At 39.4% G+C, this 21,759-nt stretch overlaps 1 long non-coding RNA gene across 1 annotated transcript in view; it reads right to left on the bottom strand.

Annotated features, from left to right (window-relative positions):
• Nucleotides 1-21,759, bottom strand: part of LOC121820779 (uncharacterized) — a 281,583-nt gene that overhangs the window by 43,817 nt on the left and 216,007 nt on the right. The gene's annotated exons all lie outside the window — the stretch shown is intronic.

The raw sequence follows: 21,759 nt of genomic DNA, 5'->3' as shown, positions 1-21,759 counted from the left end.
AGAGACTATTATCAGCAATTATATGCCAATAAAATGGACAACGTGGAAGAAATGGACAAATTCTTAGAAAAGTACAACTTTCCAAAACTGAACCAGGGAGAAATAGAAAATCTTAACAGACCCATCACAAGCACAGAAATTGAAACTGTAATCAGAAATCTTCCAGCAAACAAAAGCCCAGGTCCAGACGGCTTCACAGCTGAATTCTACCAAAAATTTAGAGAAGAGCTAACATCTATCCTACTCAAACTCTTCCAGAAAACTGCAGAGGAAGGTAAAGTTCCAAACACATTCTATGAGGCCACCATCACCCTAATACCAAAACCTGACAAAGATGCCACAAAAAAAGAAAACTACAAGCCAATATCACTGATGAACATAGATGCAAAAATCCTTAACAAAATTCTAGCAACCAGAATCCAACAACACATTAAAAAGATCATACACCATGACCAAGTGGGCTTTATCCCAGGGATGCAAGGATTCTTCAATATCCGCAAATCAATCAATGTAATTCACCACATTAACAAATTGAAAAATAAAAGCCATATGATTATCTCAATAGATGCAGAGAAAGCCTTTGACAAAATTCAACATCCATTTATGACAAAAACCCTCCAGAAAGCAGGATAGAAAGAACATACCTCAACATAATAAAAGCTATATATGACAAACCCACAGCAAACATTATCCTCAATGGTGAAAAATTGAAAGCATTTCCCCTAAAGTCAGGAACAAGACAAAGGTGCCCACTCTCATCACTACTATTCAACAGAGTTTTGGAAGTTTTGGTCATAGCAATCAGAGCAGAAAAAGAAAGGAAAGGAATCCATACTGGAAGAGAAGAAATAAAACTCTCACTGTTTGCAGATGATTCCAATCCCAAAGAAAGGCAATGCCAAAGAATGCTCAAACTACCACACAATTGCACTCATCTCACACACTAGTAAAGTAATGCTCAAAATTCTCCAAGCCAGGCTTCAGCATTACGTGAACCATGAACTTCCATATGTTCAAGCTAGTTTTAGAAAAGGCAGAGGAACCAGAGGTCAAATTGCTAACATCCTCTGGATCATGGAAAAGGCAAGAGAGTTCCAGAAAAACATCTACTTCTGCTTTATTGACTATGCCAAAACCTTTGACTGTGTGGATCACAATAAACTTTGGGAAATTGTTCAAGAGATGGGAATACCAGACCACCTGACGTGCCTCTTGAGAAACCTATATGCAGGTCAAGAAGCAACAGTTAGAACTAGACATGGAACAACAGACTGGTTCCAAATAGGAAAAAGAGTACATCAAAGCTGTATATTGTCACCCTGCTTGTTTAACTTATATGCAGAGTTCATGAGAAACACTGGGCTAGAAGAAGCAGAAGCTGGAATCAAGATTGCTGGGAGAAATATCAATAACCTCAGATAAGCAGATGACACCACCCTTATTGCAGAAAGTGAAGAGGAACTAAAAAGCCTCTTGATGAAAGTGAAAGAGGAGAGTGAAAAAGTTGGCTTAAAACTCAACATTCAGAAAACGAAGATCATGGCATCTGGTCCCATCACTTCATGGGAAATAGATGGGAAACAGCGGAAACAGTGTCAGACTATTTTTTGGGGCTCCAAAATCACTGAGGATGGTGACTGCAGCCATGAGATTAAAAGATGCTTACTCCTTGGAAGGAAAATTATGACCAAACTAGATAGCATATTGAAAAGCAGAGACATTACTTTGACAGCAAAGGTCCATCTAGTCAAGGCTATGGTTTCTCAAGTGGTCATGTATAGATGTGAGAGTTGGACTGTGAAGAAAGCTGAGTGCTGAAGAATTGATGCTTTTGAACTGTGGTGTTGGAGAAGACTCTTGAGAGTCCCTTGGACTGCAAGGAGATCCAACCTTCAGAGTCCATTCTGAAGGAGATCAGCCCTGGCATTTCTTTGGAAGGAATGATGCTAAAGCTGAAACTCCAGTACTTTGGCTACCTCATGTGAAGAGTAGACTCATTGGAAAAGACTCTGATGCTGGGAGGGATTTGGGGCAGGAGGAGAAGGGGATGCATCACTGAATTGATAACATGAGTCTGAGTGAACTCCAGGAGTTGGTGATGGACAGGGAGGCCTGGCGTGCTGCGATTCATGGGGTCGCAGAGTCAGACATGACTGAGTGACTTACTGAACGGAGGCAAGAATATACAATGGAGAAAAGAGAATCTCTTTAACAAGTGGTGCTGGGAAAACTGGTCAACCAGTTGTAAAAAAAGAAACTTGAACACTTTCTAACACCATACACAAAAATAAACTCCAAATGGATTAAAAATCTAAACGTAATACCAGAAACTATAAAACTCCTAGAGGAGAACATAGGCAAAACACTGTGACATAAACCGCAGCAGGATCCTCTATGACCCACCTCCAGGAATATTGGAAATACAAGCAAAAAGAAACAAATGGGACCTAATTAAAATTAAAACCTTCTGCACAACAAAGGAAACTATAAGTAAGGTGAAAAGACAGCCTTCAGAATGGGAGAAAATAATAGCAAATGAAGCAATGGACAAAGAATTAATCTCAAAAATATACAAGCAACTCCTGCAGCTCAATTCAGTAAAATGACCCAATCAAAAAATGGGCCAAAGAACTAAATAGACATTTCTCCAAAGAAGACATACAGATGGCTAACAAACACGTGAAAAGATGTTCAACATCATTCATTATCAGAGAAATGCAAATCAAAACTACAATGAGGTACTATTTCAAACCAGTCAGAATGGCTGGATCCAAAAGTCTATAAGCAATAAATGCTGAAGAGGGTGTGGAGAAAATGGAACCCTCTTACACTGTTGGTGGGAAAGCAAACTAGTACAGCCACTATGGAGAACAGTGTGGAGATTCCTTAAAAAACAGGAAATAGAACTGCCTTATGACCCAGCAATCCCACTACTGTGCATGCACACTGAGGAAACCAGAATTGAAAGAGACACGTGTAACCCAATGTTTATCACAGCACTGTTTATAATAGCCAGGACATGGAAGCAACCTAGATGTCCATCAGCAGATGAATGGATAAGAAAGCTGTGGTACATGTACACAATGGAATATTACTCAGCCATTAAAAAGAATACATTTGAATCAGTTCTAATGAGGTGGATGAAACTGGTGCCAACTATACAGAGTGAAGTAAGCCAGAAAGAAAAAAAAATACAGTATACTAATGCATATATATGGAATTTAGAAAGATGGTAACAATAATCCTGTATGCAAGACAGCAAAAGACACACAGATGTATAGAACAGTCTTTTGGACTCTGCAGGAGAGGACAAGGGTGGGATGATTTGGGAGAATGGCATTGAAAGATGTAAATTATCATGTGTGAAATGGATAGCCAGTCCAGGTTCGAGGTATGATACAGGGTGCTCTGGGCTGGTGTACTGGGATGACCCAGAGGGATGGGATGGGGAGGGAAGTGGGAGGTGGGTTCAGGATGGGGAACACATGGGTACACCCATGGCAGATTCATGTCAATGTATGCCAAAACCAATACAATACTGTAAAGTAAAAAAAAAAAAAATGTACTGGAATTCTCAGGGACTTCTAAGATTGGACAAATGTGTATTATACAGATTAACCAAAGATTCAAGAAGATTTGAATGAGAGTTAGGAAATCACTGACAGCCTTCGGAGGGTTCTCAGGATAATTTGAGATTTACATTTTGAAATCTTAATTTAAGTCACAGCAAAATTTTAACAAAATAATGCTCACCTAAAGTTATCCTATCCTGAAAGTAACTCCTTATTAAACAACATAATTCCTTATACAATAGGATCATCTTTCCAATTTTTTTTGATGCCACAAGGTCATCCAAGTTCTCTATTAATTAGTTTATCATGGAAATACAGAAAGATAGACTTGAGAAGTTGCCAAATCAGGGAATATGTTTATTTCCTTGCACCCACCTTTTATTTGAGGGGTGGGGTGACTCTTGTCATGTCTTTAGCCCTTCTCTGATAGTAGAGTAGGAATGAATATTATTTTTCAGAGATTATTTTGGGGAAGGCCCAAATTCAAGAAGGAAGTCATTTGCCTAAAGTCCTCCAGCCAGTGAAGTCTCAGAATCGGAGACAGAAATAAAATAACAATTTCTTAACACACTTCAAGAAGTTCATCTCAAAGCTGTTTTCACAGGTTATGTTGGACACAACATACTGCACAACACTCTCGAATTTCCAAATATTTGTACTAACTTTGATCTGATCAGGCAACATTTAAGAAACTAATCATCTATATGAAGCCCTCGAAATTTTCTTGTTATACCTTGGTCTGGTGTGGACTACTGATTTACTGAAAAGGAAGCAGTGAAGAAAGAGAAAATCAAAGCAGACTGCTGACTTGTCATGGAGTGTGTCTGGGATCAAAGATGTTTGTTTGAACTCAGTCAAGTTGGCAGCCCTGGGCCCTAGAACTGCTTCCTGCTCCAACTCCACAGCACACAAGATGTTCAGCATCCATCCACATGAGATCATGGAGGAGGGAGCTGTGTTGACCTTCCTGAGGTGGGTAAGAGTCTCTGTTTCAGGGTGGAGGGCCCAAATTCAGAGCTGAGAGAGAATGTGTCCAGAACTCCAGGTGACTGACATACCCTCTGGACCTAGACAAGGAGAATAACTAATAATAAATAGTATCTACTGAACATTGAATATACCAGCAGCTTTTTAAAAATACTTTATGTGGATCAGTTTATTTAATCCTCTTAACAAATCCTGCCAAATAAGGAAACTGAGATGTGGAGAAGATAAGACACTTGCCCAAGTTCATGCAAGAAATAAGTAGCAAAGGCAGGCAGCAAGCTCAGGTGGTTGACTTTGAGGCTAAACTCTCCATCATTCTGTAATATTAACTCACTCCTCAATGCAGATCATAAGCTCCAGTCAAGGGACAGGATTCTTCCAAGACACCATGTTAGTGGGAAGAGAGTCATTGGTTAGATTAACTATTATGATTTATACCATATTTCATAATTATAAAATGTATTTCATAACTATTATGAAATAAAAATCACAAATGAAGGTATCATTTAATCAGGTATATTGAGTACTACAAAACCAATCTCTAGGAAAAACTGAAAAAAATTGTGTGCGTGTATGTGTGTGTGCACTCAGTTGTGTCTGACCCTTTTGTGACCCCGAGGACTGTAGCCTGCCAGGCTTTTCTGTCCATGGGATTCTCCAGGCAAAGAATACTGGAGTGGTTTGCTCTTTCCTACTCTAGGGGAATTTTCCCAGCTTGGACATTGAAGCCGTGTCCCTTGCATCTCCTGCACTGGCAGGCAGGTTCTTTACCACTGTGCCAACTGGGAGGCCCAATCAGAAGGTACTAAAACTGATATCAAAGAGGCAGAAATATTTTTTGGAAACCTACCATTGAGAAGCATGCCTGTAATCACCAGGAAATGGAGTGCCCACAGGATTTCTGATGCTGTGGTTTCCCCCATGGGATTAACACCAGAGCTGTTGAAGAAGAACATCTGTTTTCTATTTCCTTGTTTTTTCTGAAGTTCTAGGACAACTTCCAAGCCTTTTGGGTCTCACTGACACAGTTGTCGCATGACACAGAAGATACATTCTAGTGAGGGAAATAAAATCAGATGGGAAACCTCTGCATAACTCCACTGTGTATAATTTGTTTTGTCACCTTTTCTTTGGTTGCATTAGGGAAAGTGGAAGCAAATTCTCCAAGCTATTTTCTCTCAGGGAAACTAGAAGACGTTATATCTAAGAAATGTTCACTTAAGATAAGGATGTGAAACAGACCTGCAGAATAAAAGGCTCCATCTAAAACAATCCATCAGTCATTACCTTCATGTACTGAAGATGAGTTCAACACAATACAAAGACCAGGTAAAGGTTCCAAGAAAATTGTTGTGTAAGCAGAGTCACTGATCCTCAAGGACTTTGCAGTTTGGTTAGAGACAGAAAGTTCTATATGACACTCTAGAAGACTGAGATAATAAAATGCAAAGTGGGAATTGTTATCTATGGTTGTTTAAAGAAAGGAGAGGTGACAGAGAGCTGGATAACTAAGGAAGGCACTGATAAGGAAGTAGAGATGAGAGTGTATGACTGCACTGTGTGTGTGTGTGTGTGTGTGTGGTGGGGGATGTGAGTACTAAACAGCATGAGGTTCAAGGCTCTGTTGTGGTGTGAGAGCCAAAGTAGGCACCTGTGTTCTCCAACTATAGGAATTTATTTTGCCATTGTGACTATATCATTCCACCTCTCTGCTCTTTTCTTTGTTGAATTGCCAGCTGACCTAAATACACTGCCAGTGGATGCTGTGTCCTCTTAAACACTGGGCAAGTTTGGACAAGCTAATTTTTAACTAGCCCCTGAGTTATTAAAAAAGACTGAGGTCCAAAGAAAACTAAGGCATGTTTGAAAGATGCCAGGAAAATAGATCTTTAAAATTCTCATCATAAGAAAAAAAATTTCAACTAGGTGTGATGATGGATGTTAATTAGACTTCTTGTGATCACTTTTTAACATATACAAATATCAAATCACTATGCTGCATATCTTAAACTAATGTGCTATATTTCAATTACACCTCAATAAAATTTAAAAGTAGATACCTTTAATATTTGCTGATTATAAAAATGACAGAAGATATCTTTTAAATGAATTAATTTTAAAGTAAGTCCCCTACATATGGACTGTCAAGTTGCAAACTTTCAAAAATGTGAGCATGTCCAATCACATAAGCTAGTTCATCTGTCATGCCATTGTCATGTGCTTACATCCTCTACAAGCGTACTTTTCTGTGTACTTTACAGTATTCTATAGAGCACAGTAGTGAAATATCTCTATTTCAAGCCCAGGATGTCTGGAAGCAAGTGTAAATGCAATAGTGAAGTAGCTGGTACTACTATAACTTTCAAGGTCCTGTACTGTAAAATTAAAAATGTTTTCTTTATTTTTTGTGTTTTTCATGCATTATTTGTGTGAAAAGTATTATAAAGCTTATTACAGTACTATACAAACAATTTTGTTAGTTGGGTACCTAGGCTAACATTGTTGGGCTTTTGAACAAATTGAACTTACAAATATGCCCTTGGAACAGAACTCATTTGTATGTAGGGGACTTACTGTACACTATCTGGCTTTTTCAGAAGTATTTGTGATACATCTATATGTAGTGAACAGAAAATGTTTGGTGGGCATAAGAATTCAGTGACCTCCCAGGAGAGATGATGGTGGTCCTGTATGAGATAAGAACCAGTACTGTAACAGACAGAGAAACAATGATGCTCAGGAAAATTTCAAGAAATCAGTCTTAGTCTGTGTACTGGAAGGAATGAAGGAGGAATAGAAGGGAATGGCCCAGTAGGAGAAAGTTGTGTCAACATCGTGGGGTTCTCAAGATTTACACAGTGGGCCTCTAGAAAAAGCCACAAATTTGTCAGCTTTATTCTGGCTACTTTTTAGAGACTTTGAGGAACTTTCTTTTAAGACAACACTGAAGTTTCTTAACAACTAATTTATGACAGATATTTTCTTTAAAAATCCACATAGTGTCTTGTTCTTTTCCTCCTCTGGCTCCCCATCTGGTTTTAGAATGCTCATGGCTCTCTTTTTTCTATAGGAAGGGGTGTGTGTGTGTGTGTGTGTGTGTGTGCACACGCACGTGTGATTTCAGCCTGGTGAGCACAACAACTTCTGGAAAACTTACTAAATTCTAAATTTAGAGGGAAGGAATTGTTTTCTAGTGATCAGAACAAGGTTTCTTGAACATGGCAAAATTGTGCAACCTGCTCAATTGGTGGTGGTTTAGTTGCTAAGTCATGTCTGACTCTTGTGACTGCATGGACTGTAGCCTGCCAGGCTCCTCTGTCCATAGGATTCTCCAGGCAAGAATACTGGTGTGGGTTGCCATTTCCTTCTCCAGGGGATCTTCCTGACCCAGGAATTGAACCCAGGTCTCCTGTATTGTAGACAGATTCTTTACCAACTGAGCTAAAAGGGAAGCCCAACTATAGGTCATGAAGCCAGTAATGTGGTCTTCTGCACACTTTCTTAGAATCTGGGCCCTTCACTCCATCATAAGAAACACATACTTTCTCTGGGTAGCATCAACATCTTCTACTTTCCTAATAAATACCTGAAACTCTGTATCCTAACCCCCAGTCTCCTCTCTGGCAAAATTGCCCTGTGTGATCATAATACCTTGCTTATGGCTAGCTGCCACTTTGGAAATGATCTGATGATTTAACGGGGCCATCCAGTCTTTTTCAACTTAAAGGAAGCATTAGCTTAAATTTAAAGAGTTTAATGGCCCTGAGTTGGGTGGAGTGTGCATGAATACAAGTATTCATTCATGAGCTGGTTTGTCTTAGAAAAAATTTCAGGACAATGTCTAGAAACTCTTATGGAGTCTTTTCTCTTTTTCCAGTTGATAAATACTCCATCGGCATCAGCCAGGCTGTTGAACAGTGGGGTGAAAAGATGAAAGGGGCTCGTGTAGCACAATGTCTTATCCTTGGGGAGATCACAGTTCAGTCAGAGAAATATACATATAAACCCTGCTACTGACTTATATTAGGAATCAGAAGTAGGTGAGAAATTGTATTCTGGTTGGTGAGGGAAGAAAAAGGGCCTGTGTGCTTTCACTTGAAAGAATATCGAGAAAGAATTCTCTGCTTTACCTCCTTCACTGGGAAGCATTGGAAGAGAACTAAAATGAAAGCCCAGAGGGGTGAATGCTAGTTTTACTATCTTGAAGCAGAAAAGCAACTGGTGAAAGCTTCCCTAGAAAGCAGCCTCCTTTTGAGGCCTGAGGCCAGGATGGCAGATACTGTGCACTTAACACACATGGGTGTTTGAGAGTCTGAGCCATTGTTCCTGGTCTGCACCATGTGGGGTTTGTCACACCTGCCTTGGTGTGAACAGCTCTTCCTGATGAAGGTTGTTGGCACTGGTGTGGGGCAGGGATGAGAGAGACAAATATGGGAAAATGGGAGTTCCCTCAGCACAGCCTTAAGGACTAGAGGAAAATGCAGTGCATAGTTCCCTCTGGCTGCAGCTCCCTAAACCATACCTTCAGTTTTTTCAGTTGCCTCTTTCAAAACAGGTCCTGAGATTACAAATGGACATAAGAAAGGATGGCTAGATTCCAAGGAAGGCCATTTAACCCTCTAAAACATTCTGCTCTTCTCATTTGGTCTCACCCCTCCCTGGTTCCCCTGTCCCAGTTCTCAATACCTACTCTGCACACTTTGGCCTTTATGTTTTTAGCTCCCACCATTTGGAACATTGGTGCAATGGCTTCCCTGGTGGCTCAGATGATAAAGAATTTGCCTGCAACACAGGAGACCCAGGTTCTATCCCTGAGTCAGGAAGATCCCCTGAAGAAGGGAATGCAACCCACTCCAGTATTCTCGCTTGAAGGATCCCATGGACAGAGGAGCCTGTCCCTGTGGTTGCAAAGAGTCCTACACGACTGAGAGACTAATGTTAAGTTGGTGCAAAAGTAATTGCAGTTTTGCATTGTTGGACTTTGCTGTTTGATATTAGAATACACTCTTAAACAAATGTGGTTACAATGAAATGTGGTTAAAATGATGTTTTACATCAACCATTTTAATGTGCATTTCTTGTGTTATGTTTTCTTGCTAATGACATTACTTGCTGTTTATTTTATATGTATTTTAGACTATGGAAATGTTGTTAGAAAAAAAAGCAAACGTGATTTTCTTATTTAAGTTCAAAATGATTGTAAAACAGCAGACAACTCACAATATCAATGATGATTTTGGACAGGAACAGCTAAAGAACATGCAGTGCAGTGGTAGTTCAAGAAGTTTACAAAGGAGATGGCAGCCTTGAAGATGAGAAGTGCCATGGCTGGCCAACAGAAATTGACAACCAGTTGAGAGGATCACTGAAGCTGATATTGTTATAACTACATGAGAAGTTCCTGAAGCACTCACATTGACCATTCTGCGGTCATTTGGCATGTGAAGCAAATCGGAAATGTGAAAAAGCTCAATGCGTAGGTGCCTCATGAGCTGACCAAAAATTTTTAAAAATCATCATTTTGAAGGGTCATCTTTTCTTATTCTATGCAATAACAAACTATTTCTCAATTGGATTGTGACATGTGACTAAAAGTGGATTTTATATGACAACCAGTGATAACCAGTTCAGTGGTTGGACTGAGAAGAAGCTGTAAAACACTTTCCAAAGACAAATTTGCACCAAAGAAAGGTCATGGTCACTGTTGGCGGTCTACTACCAGTCTGATCCACTACAGCTTTCTGAATCCCAGTGAAAACCATTACATCTGAGAAGTATGCTCTGTAAATCAATAAGATCCACCAAAAACTGCAATGCGTGCAGCTAGCGCTGGTCTACAGAAAGAGCCCAATTCTTCTCCACAACACCTGACAGCACATTGCACAATCAATGCTTCAGAAAAGTTGAACGAATTGGGTTATGAAATTTTGCTTCATCTGCCATATTCAATTGACCTCTCACCAACTGACTACCACTTCTTGAAGCACCACAACAACCTTTTGCAGGGAAAAACACTTGCACAACCAGCAGAAGGAAGAAAATACTTTCATCAAAAAGTCTACAAACAATAAATGCTAGAGAGGGTGTGGAGAAAAGGGAGCCTTCTTACACTGCTGCTGGGAATGCAAACTGGTACAGCCACTGTGGAGAACAGTATGGAAATTCCTTTAAACAGTGGGAATACAAATGCTATGCAACCCAGCATACATCCTGAGGAAACCAGAATTGAAAGGGATACATGTACCTCTAATTTTTTAAATTTATTTTTTTATTGAAGGATAATTGCTTTATAGAATTTTGCTGTTTTCTGTCAAACCTCAACATGAATCAGCCATAGGTATACATATATCCCCTCCCTTTTGAACCTCCCTCCCATCTCCCTCCCAATCCCTACCCTCTAGGTTGATACAGAGCCCCTGTTTTAGTTTCCTGAGCCATACAGCAAATTTCTGTTGGCTGTCATCTTCAGCAATACGTGAACCGTGAACTTCCTGATGTTCAAGCTGGTTGTAGAAAAGGCAGAGGAACCAGAGACCAAATTGCCAACATCCGCTGGATCATGGAAAAGCAAGAGAGCTCCAGAAAAACATCTATTTTTGCTTTATTGACTATGCCAAAGCCTTTTACTGTGTAGATCACAATAAACTGTGGAAAATTCTGAAAGAGAAGGGAATACCAGACCACCTGACCTGCCTCTTAAGAAATCTGTATGCAGGTCAGGAAGCAACAGCTAGAACTGGACATGGAACAACAGACTGGTTCCAAATAGGAAAAGGAGTACGTCAAGGCTGTATATTGTCACCCTGCTTATTTAACTTATATGCAGAGTACATCATGAGAAATGCTGGACTGGAAGAAACACAAGCTGGAATCAAGATTTCTGGGAGAAATATCAATAACCTCAGATAGGCAGATGACACCACCCTTGTGGCAGAAAGTGAAGAAGAACTAAAAAGCCTCTTGATGAAAGTGAAAGAGGAGAGTGAAAACGTTGGCTTAAAACTCAACATTCAGAAAATGAAGATCATGGCAGCCGGTCCCATTACTTCATGGGAAATAGATGGGGAAACAGTGGAAACAGTGTCAGACTTTATTTTGGGGGGCTCCAAAATCACTGCAGATGGTGACTGCAGCCATGAAATTAAAAGACGCTTATTCCTTGGAAGAAAAGTTATGACCAACCTAGATAGCATATTCAAAAGCAGAGACATTACTTTGCCGACTAAGGTCCGTCTAGTCAAGGCTATGGTTTTTCCTGTGGTCATGTATGGATGTGAGAGGTGGACTGTGAAGAAGGCTGAATGCCAAAGAATTGATGCATTTGAACTGTGGTGTTGGAGAAGACTCTTGAGAGTCCCTTGGACTGCAAGGAGATCCAACCAGTCCATTCTGAAGGAGATCAGCCCTGGGTGTTCTTTGGAAGGAATGATGCTAAAGCTGAAACTCCAGTACTTTGGCCACCTCATGGGAAGAGTTGACTCATTGGAAAAGACTCTGATGCTGGGAGGGATTGGGGGCAGGAGGAGAAGGGGACGACAGAGGATGAGATGGCTGGATGGCATCACGGACTCGATGGACGTGAGTCTGAGTGGACTCTGGGGGTTGGTGATGGACAGGGAGGCCTGGCGTGCTGCGATTCATGGGGTAGTAAAGAGTAGGACACGACTGAGCGACTGAACTGTACTGAATATAAGTTTCCATGTTACTCTTTCCATACATCTCACCCTCTCCTCCCCTCTCCCCATGCCCATAAGTCTATTCTCTAGAATAAACAAATAGAATCTGTTTCTCCATTGCTGCCCTGTAAATAAATCCTTCAGTACCATTTTTCTAGATTCTATATATGTGTGTTAGAATATGATATTTGTCTTTCTCTTTCTGATTCACTTCACCCTGTATAATAGATTCTAGGTTCATCCACTTCGTTAGAACAGACTCAAATGCATTCCGTTTAAAGGCTGAGTAATAGTCCATTGTGCATATGTACCACAACTTCTTTATCCATTCATCTGTCGATGGACATCTAGGTTGCTTCCATGTTCTAGTCATTGTAAATAGTGCTGCAATGAACAATGGGGCACGTGTGTCTTTTTCAACCCTGGTTTCCTCAGGGTATATGCCTAGGAGTAGGATTGCTGTGTCATATGGCGGTTTTATTTCTAGTTTTTTAAGGAAATCTCCATACTGTCTTCCATAGTGGCTGTATCAATTTACATTCCCATCAAAAGTGCAAGAGAGTTCCCTTGTCTCCACACCCTCTCCAGCATTTATTGTTTGCAGACATTTTGATGATGGTCATTCTGACTGGGGTGAGGTGATATCTCTTTGTAGTTTTGATTTGCATTTCTCTAGTAATGAGCAATGTTGAGCATCTTTTCATGTGTTTGTCAGCCATCTGTATGCCTTCTTTGGAGAAATATCCATTTAGATCTTTTCCCCACTCTTTGATTGGGTTGTTTGTTTTTCTGGTATTGAGCTATATGAGCTTCTTGTATATTTTGGAAATTAATCCTTTGTCAGTTGTTTCATTTGCTATTATTTTCTCCCATTGTGAGGGCTGTCTTTTCACCTTGCTTATAGTTTCCTTTGCTGTGCAAAAGCTTTTTAAGATTAACCAGGTCCCACTTGTTTACTTTTGTTTTTATTTCCATTACTCTAGGAGGTGGGTCATATAGGATCTTGCTTTGATTAATGTCATTGAGGGTTTTTCCTATGCTTTCCTGCAAGAATTTTTTAGTTTCTGGTCTTGCACTTAGGTCTTTAATTCATTGTGAGTTTCTTAGTGTATGGTGTTAGGAAGTGTTCTAATTTCATTCTTTTACATGTGGCTGTCTAGTTTTCCCAGCACCATATATTGAAGAGGCTGTCTTTGTCCCATTGTATATTATTGCCCCCTTTGTCAAAATTAAGGTACCCATAGGTGCATGGGTTTATTTCTGGGCTTTCTATCTTGTTACATTGATCTATATTTCTGTTTTTGTGCCAGTACCATACTGTCTTGATGACTGTAGCTTCATAGTATAATCTGAAATCAGGAAGGTTGACTCCTCCAGCTCCATTCTTCTATCTCAAAACTGCTTTGGCTATTTGGGGTCTTCTGTGTTTCCATATGAACTGTGAAATTTTTTGTTCTAGTTCTGTGAAAAATGCCATTGGTAATTTGATAGGGATCACATTGAATCTGTAGATTGCATTTGGTAGTATAGTCATTTTCACAATATTGATTCTTCCTACCCAGGAACATGGACTATCTCTCCATCTGTTTATGTCATCTTTTATTTCTTTCATTGGCGTCTTATACTTTTCTGTGTACAGTTCTTTTGTCTCCTTAGGTAAGTTTATTCCTAGATATTTATTTCTTTTTGTTGCAGTGATGAATGGGATTGATTTCTTAATTGCTCTTTCTGACTTTTCATTGTTAGTTTATATAAATGCAAGTGACTTCTGCATATTGGTTTTGTATCCTGCAACTTTGCTAAATTCACTGATTAGCTCCAGTAACTTTCTGATATTCTCTTTAGAGTTTTCTATGTACAGTGTCATGGTATCTGCAAACAGTGAGAGCTTTACTTCTTTTCCCATCTGGATTCCTTTTTTTTCTTTTTCTTCTCTGATTGTTGTAACTAAAACTTCCAGAACTATGTTGAATAATAGTGGGGCAAGTGGATGTCTTTGTCTTGCTTCTAATCTTCGGGAGGATGCTTTCAGTTTTTCACCATTGAGAATAATGTTTGCTGTAGCCTTATCATATATGGCCTTTACAATGTTGAGGTAGGTTCCTTCTATGATCATTTTTTGAAGAGTTTAAATCATAAATGGGTGCTGAATTTTGTCAAAGGCTTTATCTGCATCTATTGAGATGATTATTTGGTTTTTATCTTTCAATTTGTTATTATGGTGTATCATACTGATTAATAAGCATACATTGAAGAATACTTGCATGCCTGGAATAAACCCAACTTGATCATGAGTGGTTTTTCTTCTTCTTCTTCTTCTTTTTTTTGATGTGTTGCTGAATTCTCTTTGCTAAAATTTTGCTGAGGATTTTTGCATCATCAGTGATATTGGCCTATAGTTCTCTTTTTGTGTGTTGTATTTGTCTGATTTTGGTATCAGGGTGATGGTGGCCTCATAGAATGTGTTTGGAAGTGTTCTGTCCTCTGCAAATTTTTGAAAGAGTTTTAGAAGAATAGGCAATATCTCTTCCCTAAATGTTTGATAGAATTCTCCTGTGAAGCCATCTGGTCCTGGGATTTTGATTTATGGGAGATTTTTGATCACAGCTTCAATTTCAGTACTTGTAATTGGATTGTTCATAATTTCTTCCTGGTTCAGTCTTGGAATACTGACCTTTCTAAGAACCTGTGCATTTCTTCCAGGTTGTCAATTTTATTGCCATATAGTTGTTCATAATAGTCTCTTATACTCCTTTGTATTTCTGCATTTTCTGTTGTAACCTCTCCTTTTTCATTTGTAATTTTGTTGATTTGACTCTTCTCTCTTTTGTTTCTTATTGTGTCTGGATAAAGGCTTGTCAATATTGTTTATCTTCTCAAAGAACCAGCTTTTAGTTTTATTAATCTTTACTATTGTTTCTTTCATTTCTTTTTCATTTATTTCTGCTTGGATCTTTATGATTTCTTTCCTTAAACTAATTTTGGGTTTTCTTTTTGTTCTTCTTTTTCCAGTTGTTTCAGGTGTAAAGTAAGATTGTCTATTCGACGTTTTTCTTGTTTCTTGAGGTAAGATTGTATTGCTATAAGCTTCCCTCTTAGAACTGCTTTTGCTGCATCCCATAGGTTTTGAGTTGTCATGTTTTCATTGTCATTTGTTTTTAGAATTTTTTTAAATTTTCCTTTTGATTTCTTCAGTAACCAGTTGGTTATTTAGAAATGTGTTGTTTAATCTCCATGTGTTTGTGTTTCCTACAGTTTTTTTCTTGTAATTGATATCTAGTCTCATAGCATTGTGGTCAGAGAAGATGCTTGATATGATTTCAATTTTCTTAAATGTACTGAGGTTTGACTTGTGACCTAAGATGTGGTCTATCCTGGAGAATGTTCCATGTACACTTGAGAAGAGGTGTATTCTTCTGCATTTGGATGGAATGTCCTGAAGATATCAATGAGATCCATCCCATCTAATGTATTATTTAGGACTTGTGTTTCCTTATTTCCTGTTTTGATGATCTGTCCATTGGTGTGAGTGGGAGTGTTAAAGTCTCTTACTATTATTGCGTTATTGTCAATTTCTCCTTTCATGTGTGTTAGTGTTTGTCTTATGTATTGAGGTGCTCCTATGTTGGGTGCATAGATATTTACAATTGTTATGTCTTCCTCTTGGATTGACCCCTTGATCATTATGTAGTGTCCTTCCTTATCTCTTATATTCTTTATTTTAAGGTCTATTTTGTCTGATATGAGCATTGCTACTCCAGCTTTCTTTTGCTTCTCATTTGCATGGAATTTATTGTTCCATCATGTCACTTTCAATCTATATGTGTCTTGAGATCTGAAGTGAGTTTCTTATAGACAGCATATATATGAATCTTGTTTCTGTACCCATTCAGCCAGTCTGTGTCTTTTGGTTTGAGCATTTAAATCCATTTACATTGAAAGTAATTATTGATATATATGTTCCTATTGCCATTTTCTTAATTGTTTGGGGTTGATTTTGTAGATCTTTTTTCTTCTCTTGTATTTCTTGATTATATGAGTCCATTTAACATTTGTTGTAAAGCTGGTGTGGCAGTACTGAATTCTCTCAACTTGTGCTTGTCTGAAAAGCTTTTTATTTCTCCATCAATTCTGAATGAAATTCTTGCCAGATACAGTAATCTTGGTTGTAGATTTTTCCCTTTCAGTACTTTAAATATATCCTGCCATTCCCTTCTGGCCTGCAGCTTCTGCTTAATGATCAGCTGCTAAGCATATGGGGTTTCCCTTGTATGTTACTTGTTGCTTCTCCCTTGCTGCTTTTAATATTCCTTCTTTGTGTTTAGTATTTGTTAGTTTGATTACTATGTGTCTTGGTGTGTTCCTCCTTGCGTTTATCCTGTATAGGTCTCTTTGTGCCTATTGGAGTTAATTGGCTATTTCCCTTTCCATGTTGGGGAAAATTTCAACTATAATCTCTTCAAAAATTTTCTCATACCCTCTCTTTTTCTCTTCTTCTTCTGGGATCCCTATAATTCAAATGTTGGTTCATTTGATATCAATTGATTCCAGAGGTCTCTGAGACTATCTTCAGTACTTTTCTTTCTTTTTACTTTATTCTGCTCTTCAGAAGTTATTTCTACCCTTTTATCTTCCAGCTCACTGATTTGTTCTTCTGCTTCAGATAGTCTGCCTTTGATTCCTTCTAGAATATTGTTAATTTCAGTAATTGCGTTGTTTGTCTCTGCATGTTTATTCTTTAATTCTTCTGGGTCTTTGTTAATTAACTCTTGAATTTTCTCCATTTTGCTTTAAAGGTTTTTATCATCTTTACTATCATTATTCTGAATTCTTTCTCAGGTAATTTTTCTATTTCCTCGTCATTTATTTGGACTTCTGTGTTTCTAGTTTGTTCCTTCATTTGTGTAGCATTTCTTGGCCTTTTGTTATATATATATATATATATATATATATATATATATATATATAAGTTACTGTGTTTGAGGTCTCCTTTTCCCAGGTTTCAGTCTTGGATTCTTTCTTCCTTTTGGCTTCTGCCCTCTAAGGTTAGTCCAGTGGTTTGTGTAACCTCCTTATAGGGTGAGTTTGTGCTGAGATTTTGCTCGTTTGTTTGTTTTTCCTCTGTTGGGCAATCCTAAGTGAGGTGGTAATCCTGTCTGCTGATGATTTGGTTTGTAATTTTCTTTTGCTTGTTGCTTAGATGAGGCATCCTGCACAGGGTGCTATTGGTGGTTGGGTCTTATATTCCAGTGGTTTCCTTTGTGTAAGCTCTCACTATTTGATACTCCCTAGGGTTAGTTCTCTGGTAGTCAAGGGTCTTTGAGTCAGTGCTCCCACTCCAAAGGCTCAGAGCATTGTCTCTGGTCAGGAACAAAGATTCCACAAGTGGCTTGTTATGGCATGAAGTGAGATTAAAATAAATATGCAAAAATGAGAAACCAAAGATGAACCCCAGGCAAATTGCAGTTACAAAATCAGGCAAATAATAATTAAAATAATGGAATATACACATATATATATACACCCAAAGCAAAATCAAAACAGTTCAGCAAACATAAAGTACAATAGATTGACCCAGCGAACAAAGGAAACCAAAAATTATATCTACCAGTTAAGAACAAAACTAACTAAAGTACAAACTATAAAACAAAATTAAAGCAAGGTGCCAAATGGGGAATAAAGCAATGAAAACAAAACTAACAAATATGTTGAGAGGAAAGGACAGAAAGACAAGAAAGAAAGAATAGATATGCAAAGTTAAATAGGGGTAGAGGAAGATTTATATACATTAAAGATTAACTACAAGGGCAAAAGAGCAGTAGGAAAGGCAAATGAAGGAATAAATGTAGAAAAAACATAATAGGTTTAAAAAATTTTTAAGTTAAAATTATAAAAAAGAGAAAAGAAAAAAAAGGAAGAGGAAAGAAAGAAGGAAAAATAAAGGAAAACTCCACAGAACTGCAAAAGCCCAAAGCAGATGCAGAGGTTCATAACAACAAGAAAAAGTGTGACTGAATATACATATACACCCATAAGCAAAATCAAAACAGTCCAACAAAAATAAAGTACAATAGATTGACCTGGTGAACAAAGGAAACCAAAAATTATATCTACCAGAACAAAACTAACTAAAGCACAATTGGAAAACAAAACTAAAGCAAGGTGCCAATTGGGGAATAAAGCAATGAGAGTAAAACTAACAAATACATTAAGACTAAAGGAAAGAAAGAAAAGAAAGAAATAATAGATATGCAAAGTTAAATAGTGGTTGATAAAGAAGATTTATATATATTAAAGATTAATAGCAAGGGGAAAGGAACAGTAGGAAAAGCAAGCAAAGGAATAAATGTAGAAAAAATAATAATAGGTTTAAAAAATTAAAGTTAAAAAAGAGAAAAAAATAAACCCTCCCCAGAACTGCAAAAGCCCAACATAAAGGCAGAGGTTTATACCAACAATGAAAAATGTGACTGAGAAAAAAATGGAAAAAAACAAACAACAACCCTCAAAAGCTTAATTAGATTTCATACTGCTGCTGCTAAGTCACTTCAGTCGTGTGCAACTCTGTGCAACCCCATAGATGGCAGCCCACCAGGCTCCCCCATCCCTGAGATTCTCCAGGCAAGAACACTGGAGTGGGTTGCCATTTCCTTCTCCAGTGTATGAAACTGAAAAGTGAAAGTGAAGTTGCTCAGTCGTGTTCGACTCTTACCGATCCCATGGACTGCCACCTACCAGGCTCCTCCGCCCATGGGATTTTCCAGGCAAGAGTACTGGAGTGGGGTGCCATTGCCTTCTCCTAATTAGATTTAATAGTGCCAATAAAACCAACAACTACAACGGGGGGGGGGTGGAGTAAAGAAAAAAAAAATCCAAAAGAATCTACAAAACAAGTCAAAACATAACAATAATAAATGTTTTCTTGAGTCACTGCTGTCATAGTCCTTTCCCTTGCTGGGAGTCACAGTCCACTTCACTTCCCTAGGATGCCTTCTAACACTGTACTGATCTCTGGACCTGCTGTGGGGGCAGCTCAGATTCTAATCTGGTCCTACTCCTGTGTGTTCTTGCCTCCAATGTCCACAGCTATCAGAACTAGTCCATTTTCTTTTGAGGGAGTTCTCATTGATCTTTTAGATATTCCACAGACACAGAGTCTGCCCAGTTGATCATGTTAATCAAATTTAATATACAGCTTGTACATTAAGTGGGAGGGTTTGGGGTCTTCTTCCTTAGTCACACTGCCCCTGGATTTCAAGTGTGGTTTTATTTCCACTTCTACATGTGGGTCATCCACTGGGATTTGTTCCTGAGGCTGCCCTGGAGGACTTGGGTTTGCTCCTGTGAGGGCCAGATGTGGAGGTGGTACAGCTGCTTGGGTTGCACGGGTTCTGGCAGCACCAGGTATTCAGGGGAGTTGGTGGCTAGGGCGGCAGGAAATACAGTGCTCTAGAAGGGTATGGCAACCAGGACTGGCCAATATGCTCCAGTATTCTTGCCTGGAGAACCCTTCTCCCTGACAGAGATGCCTGGCAGGTGACAGTCTACAGGGTCACAAGGAGTCGGACACAGCTGAAGTGACCCTGTGTGCATAGGTGCAAGACCTTTTTTTGTCTGTGGCAGCTCTGCCCCAGTGAGAGTTGAGCATGAAGGTCATGCAGGTGCTTGGCTTGCAGGGACTCTGGCAGCACCAAGTGTGCAGGGACACAGACTGCCTCCGCCACAGGAGTTATGGCCCTATAGGAGTCTCTTTTTGAGCCTCTTGTAGCTGGTGATCAGAAGGCCTCTTTGGCCAGTCTTTCTTTGTAGCTCTGCCTATTCAGGTACTTAGAGGGCTTTCTTGCCTGGGGTCCTTCTCTGCTGTTTGGTGCATCAGGCACATAGAGGGGTCCACGACTGCAGTCCTACTCTGTAGACTGGTACATCAGTCACTTAAAGGAGCACACTGGGTGGGGTCCTACTCTGTAGTTCAGTGTGTCAGGTATTTGATGGGCCAGCCTCTCTATTGTTCAGCTGCCAGTGCTGGCATGTGGGGGGAGAGAGAGGCTATGGTGATGGCTCCACCCCCTACACGTGACTCAGCAGTATTGCCTTGCTTTCATGGCTGCCTGGCTTTGCTCCACAGGCATATCCCACCACAATCTCCTCCCTCACATCCTCACGATCTGACCCTCCAAAGTCAGCAGCAGCCCTCACCCAGGGATTGCTCCACAATCCCTAAACTCCAGTTTCCAGCCACTGCACCCTCTGGGGTATGTATGGCTGTGGCAAGGACCGTCAGATTCTCATTCCATTTAGGCTGCCACAGATCAGCTCTTTCACACTCAGACTTAAGTGTTTCTCCTCTGACTCAGACAATTGCCCTGATATGGGGATCGGACCCCTGCTTCAGTTCCCCCATCCACCGAGGGCAGGTCCAGTCCTACTAATACTCCTGTTTTGCCCCCTAGTTCCTTTGTCCTACCGAGTTTTTCACGGGTCTATATATTCTTTTCTGCTGGCCAGGTACTCCTGTCTGCTCTCAGCTGGTGTTCTGCATGCACTTCTGTGTCTGAAGGTGTATTGCTGGTATATCCGTAGAGAGAGATGTACTCCATGTCCACCCACTCCTCTGCCATCTTTGTACCCCAGTGTTCATTGCAGCACTGGTTACCATAAGTAGGACATGGAAGCAACCTAGCTGTCCATTGGCAGATAGTTAGATAAGGAAGTTGTGGTACACATACACAATGGAATGTTACTCAGTTATAAAAAGGAATGCATTTGAGTAAATTCTAATGAGGTGGATGAACCTTGAGCCTATTACAGAGTGAAGTAAATCAGAAAGAGAAAAAACAAATACAGTGTATAAACTCATATATGTGGAAATTAGAAGGACAGTACCAATGATCCTACATGCAGGCAGGATGACACAGATGTAAAGAACAGACTTTTGGACTCAGTGGGAGAAGGTGAGGGTGGGATGATTTGAGAGAATAGCATTGAAACATGTACATTTCCAAATGTAAAATAGATGACCAGTGCAAGTTTAATGCATGAAGCTAGGCACCAAAAGCCCATTTTCTGGGACAACCCAGAGGGATAGGCTAGGGAGGGGGTTAGGATTGAGGGGACATGTGTATACCTGTGGCCAATTCATGTTGCTGTATGGCAAAAAAAAATCACAATATTGTAAAGTAATTATTCTTCAACTAAACTAAATAAATTTAAAAAAGAAAATGCTTTCTAAGACACAAAGCACAGATTTTAATGCTACAGGAATAAACAAACATTTCTCATTGGCAAAAAATGTGTTGATTATAACGATTCTATCCTGATTAATAAAGACATATTTGAACCTACGTATAATGATTTAACATTGATAGCCTGAAGCCGCAATTACTTTTTCACCAACCTAAACACATCTCTGCCTCCCTTCTCTAAATGTGCTGATCCTCCATGGCTCAACTGAATTCCTATTCCTTCCTATTCTTCCTCTTCTGGTCACATAATTATAGTTAACTTTGAATTCCCTTGCTTTGGGA

Source organism: Ovis aries, chromosome 12 (assembly GCF_016772045.2).
Source record: "Ovis aries strain OAR_USU_Benz2616 breed Rambouillet chromosome 12, ARS-UI_Ramb_v3.0, whole genome shotgun sequence".
In the NCBI taxonomy this organism is placed as follows: domain Eukaryota; kingdom Metazoa; phylum Chordata; class Mammalia; order Artiodactyla; family Bovidae; genus Ovis; species Ovis aries.
This window is presented reverse-complemented; position numbering and strand designations above follow the sequence as displayed.